General features: G+C 45.2%; 1 pseudogene; it reads right to left on the minus strand.

The window, feature by feature from the left end:
- Positions 1 to 2,810: 2,810 nt before the first annotated feature.
- LOC144126245 (uncharacterized) lies at positions 2,811 to 3,980 on the minus strand (annotated as a pseudogene).
- Between the last annotated feature and the right edge of the window lie 1,166 nt (positions 3,981 to 5,146).

A 5,146-nucleotide genomic window follows, 5' to 3' on the forward strand; every position in this document is an offset into this window, starting at 1 on the left:
GACGGGCAGGTGATAGCAGCAGCGGAGTGGGAGAGGCCGTTCCAGTCTGACGCGGCTCGTGGAAAGAAAGAGGTGGAGAAGGTTACAGTACGGGCACGTGGACGAGTAACTTGAAGGGGGTGACCAGTGCGATGTGATATGCGCGGCGGAGGTGCGCAGATGTATGGTTCATGGCCGAGTGAGCTGTAATAAAATTTATGAAAAAGAGATAGGGTTGCGACGCGACGACGGCAAGAAAGACTTCGTAAGTTGGACAGTGATTTCAGGGATGTCACACTGACCTCGTATGAATATTGGGAGTGAATGAAACGGGCGGCGCGATTTTGCACGGCTTCAAGTGCATCGATTAGATATGCTTGATGGGGGCTCCAAATGGGGGATGCGTATTCTAGTTTTGGTCTTACCAATGATGTGTAAGCGAGTAATTTGACCTCTTTTGTTGCGTGACGTAAATGGCGCTTCAGATAGCCAAGGGTTCTGTTTGCAGATGAAATAACATTAGTAACATCTTCCCGCCAAGTTAGATCATGACACACAGTGATACTTAAGTATTTGTATGAATGAATGTGCTCTATTGGATTGTTAGAAATTCTATTGGAAAAGGACAGCGGATTAAGTCTGCGGTGAAACGAAATAAGCTTGCATTTGTTAAAGTTAAGTGTCATTAGCCAATCATCGCACCATTTTTCAATGCGGTTAAGATCATCCTGAAGGGCTTTTTGGTCGGAAGTGTTAGTTATTGAGTGGTAGATAACGCAGTCGTCGGCGAATGAACGGATATTGCATGATAGGTGTTCTGGCAAGTCATTAATGTATATTAAGAAGAAAAGAGGACCTAGGACCGAGCCCTGAGGTACGCCTGAGGTTACGGGGGCAGAAGGGGATGACTGGTTGTTAACAGCAACTGACTGAAAGCGACACGTTAGAAATGCTTCAATCCATTTTAAGATGTTAGGATGCAAGTTCAGCTGCGAAAGTTTTAGCATCAAACGTCGGTGGGAAACCTTGTCGATGGCTTTAGCAAAGTCTAAAAAAATTGCGTCAGTCTGGATTTTTAAGTCGAGGTTCGCATGCAGATCGTTAAGAAAGAGTGCTAATTGTGTGTTACAGGAACAGTTTTTGCGAAATCCATGTTGTGCAGGATGAAAGAATTTGTTACCATCCAGGAACTGCATGATTTCTGAGTAGATGATATGCTCCATGATTTTACACGGTACACTTGTGAGCGAGATAAGACGGTAATTTAATGGTGAATTTTTGTTACCGGATTTGTAGACTGGAACGACCTTTCCCTTCTTCCAATCATCAGGTATGGTGCCTGTGGAAAGTGTCTGAGCAAACAGTAACAATAAACATTCGGCAGAAGTGCACTTTGTGTTTTTAAAAAGTTTAGAATATATTTCGTCCATGCCTGCTGCAGATGAAAGTTTAATTTTATCTATTAAGGACATTATTCCATTAGCAGAAACATTGGTTACAGGCATGGCGTGCGGAATGGTTGTAGGCAGAATAGGCAAGGGCGCATCGGGCTCGCTTGTGAAGACAGAGGAAAAAGCAACTGAAAAGATATTAGCACATTCAGTATCGCTAAATGGCTCTCCTGAATCTTTATTCAGGGTAACTGAATGCGTATTAGTAGGGTTTATAATTTGCCAGAACTTTTTTGTGTTACTTTTTAGGATTCTCGACAAGTCGTCGTGATAAAAGTGTTGCTTAGCGTTTTTGACAGCTGATAAATACGAGCTCTCGGCGGCATAATAATTGTCCCATGAGCAGGTGCTGTGATTGGCTTTAGCTGCGCGGAATAGGCGTTTCTTTTTATTTTCGAGTTTTTTCAGTGACTTCGTGAACCACGGCTGGTTTCGAGTGTCATGAAAAGTAGTCTTCGGGATGTATTTATCTGCCAGAGAGTTAAGCTTTTGTTTAAATATTGACCAGTTTTCCTGGATAGATCTGCTTTGAAAAGTTGCGTTAAAAGATGGAAAGAAGGCGTGCAGCTCGCTATTTATTGCTTCATAGTTGCCTTTATCGTACAGCCGGATTGTCTTTCCCGGACTGTGGCGAGGAATTGGTTTGAAATTAAAGACTGTGTGGATGACTTTATGGTCACTAATTTCCCGCAAGTAAGTCATGGAGGATAAACTTTCAGGATGGCTTGTTAATACTAAATCTAAAATATTTGCAGTGTCGTTTACTACACGCGTAGGTTCTAGTACAAGTTGGGCAAGAATAAAATTCGAACCGATATCAAGAAATTCTCTTGTATCCGCCCAATTACCTATGGAGTGCACCGGGTTATGCCAGTTAATAGTCGGGTAATTAAAATCCCCGAAGAGGATAATGTGAGCGTTGGGATACCGCGAGGTTAATTTAGACAAGGTTGCGTTCAGCTGGCGGCAAAAATGGGGAGTGTTGTGTGGCGGCCTGTAGCAGACACCCAGCAGCACGGAATGTGGTGCGGATCGCCAGATAAGCCAAATTAATTCAAGGTCGGAGGAAATGTTTAAAGCAGTGCATGATAAGTGGTTGCTTGCCGCAATCAGAACACCACCACCACGTGCGTTTTTACGATCTGAACGAAAGAGAGAAAAATTAGGCAGATCAGCAAGCACCTCGCTCTCACTAATGTCATTTGTTAGCCACGTTTCAGTTAATATAAGCAAGTTGCTATCAGATGATAACACCAGGTTTGACACGAGCTCTCGCTTCGGGATGAAACTGCATATATTGGTAAAGATTTCCGAAAACGTGAGATTAAGACGAGGACATGTTTGGGAACGGTGTAGTGCCGACTTGCGTCGCCGTGGTGGCTAGAAGATTTCTTTTACTTTTTGCTCAGACTCATCAAAAAAATAGCGTTTGGGGCCTATATGGAGGGTTTTGTACCGCAAAGAAAATTTAGTTGTTTTTGATTTGGCAAACGCGACAAGTTGCTTTCTTATATTTTGAACTCGGCGGGAGAAATCTTCACCAATGCTGAAATCAGTATCTTTTAGTTTGGGGCAATTGGAGAGGATCATTTGTTTAGTCTTCAAAGACGCAAACTTTACAATTATGGGACGCTGGCGTTCTGTGTTGTGACGCCCAAGACGGTGTGCACGTTCGATATCTTTACTATCTAACGACAAATCGAGCTGATCGGAGCAGTGGCGGATTATGACTTCTTCGGAATCGGCAAATGACTCGGATGGTGTAGGATCGGAAAGGCCGTAAAAAATCAGATTGCATCTTCGTGAGCGGTTTTCTGCGTCATCAAATCGGGCTTCCAGATCCGGCACAAGTTGAGTAGCCTTTTCTGTGTTGCATTGCATACATTCGACATCTGTTTTCAAAGCAGCCAGGTTCTGGTAGTGGCTCTCTAAATCGGCAATCCTCTGAATTAGATCTATAATGGTTTTCTCTGTAGTTGTTAACTTGTTTTTGATGTCTTGGACGTCCCTAATTATTGTAGCCTGACCTGAGGACAACTACTTCAATTCAGCAAGTACTGCCTCTGCACTGGCAGGTCCAGGATTCGTTTCTATGTCCCCGGACAATAGTAACAAGATGCGAATCGTTTCTAAACATTCAATAGCAACATCGACACAACACTGTGGGCTCGGAAGCTGCACCAGGCAGTAATTACTAGTTTTCTTAGCAAATAAGGCGTATGGGTTACTGACCTCCATTATGAGCAGAACCGGATTAGTGGTCTGCTTCATGGTACAGCCACCAAGCCCACAGAGCGCGGCCGGTGATTGCCGCTCTTTTATACACGGTGTGCCAGGTGCCGTCGATGACGATGGGTGTGTCCAAGGTTCCTGAAGTGTCAAGGGTTCCAGCGATGACGCTGGCAGGTTTGAAGCGCTGATGGCGTTGAGACAACGGACATGCGTATCACTGCAGGGGTATCCAGGCAGGTCTGACGGCGCGCATTCCACCCCAGCCAAAACCAGGGCGGGAAGCAGCGCGTGTGTGACGACTGCTGCGAGCACCTGCATTATGAGCAGAAGCGGACTAGTGGTCTGCTTCATGGTACAGCCACCAAGCCCACAGAGCGCAGCCGGTGATTGCCGCTCTTTTATACACGGTGTGCCAGGTGCCGTCGATGACGATGTGTGTGTCCAAGGTTCCGGAAGTGTCCAGGTTTCCAGCGATGACACTGGCAGGTTTGAAGCGCTGATGGCGTTGAGACAACGGACATGCGTATCACTGCAGGGGTATCCAGGCAGGTCTGACGGCGCGCATTCCACCCCAGCCAAAACCAGGGCGGGAAGCAGCGCGTGTGTGACGACTGCTGCGAGCACCTGCATTATGAGCAGAAGCGGATTAGTGGTCTGCTTCATGGTACAGCCACCAAGACCAGTGAAGTCGGACAACCACAACACAGATAATTTAGAAAAGGCAGCTATTAAGGATTAAAATTATAATAAATGATACGGTATTGAAATGAAGTAGAAGTTAACAAAAGAACCATGAGAAAAGGAGCGCGAAAACAAGACGACGGACGTAGACACAAGACGAACCACGAGCGCGAACTTCTGACTGAAGAATTAACTCAAGACCGCGGCGACCGAAATCTCAGCCTATCAACGAGCGCATGCGCCAAATATAGGAAGGCGCAGAAATCAATTGGAATAGGGAAAATAAACATGGCAAGATGAAGGCTATTACAAGCCTAGGAATGCCAATTATCGTTTCGATAAGAACATAGAAGGCTCGCTAACACACAGATCATGCAAAGTAGCACCGACCTTACTGTATGCTTATCGAACGGTCTTGTGTTATTCCTTCAGTCGGAAGTTAGCGCTCGTGATGTGTGTTCTGTCTTCGTCATAGAGTTTCTTGCTATTAACTAGAGGAAAAGCTGGCGGCGCTGCACCTGAGCAAGCATGGACGCTCAAAGCATCATGGTGCGATGAGGTACTTGGTGCGGGAAAGTAGATCTTTTTTAGGAGCAGAAAGTGACGTTACTGAGATAACCCATTCCGTCCATGGCGCAGACGACTTTGGCGCGAATGTTGTGCGCAAAAGACATAGTAGCAGAAATTCAACAGCGCACGACGTCATTGAAAGGTTTTTGCTTTCCGAAAAGCCATGAAAAAACCTCTTAAAGTGTTGAAGCGACAAAATGTTTTTCAAAACTTATTTCTTTTTAAAAGTGCGT

Source organism: Amblyomma americanum, chromosome 1, assembly GCF_052857255.1.
Source record: "Amblyomma americanum isolate KBUSLIRL-KWMA chromosome 1, ASM5285725v1, whole genome shotgun sequence".
NCBI classification, from domain to species: domain Eukaryota; kingdom Metazoa; phylum Arthropoda; class Arachnida; order Ixodida; family Ixodidae; genus Amblyomma; species Amblyomma americanum.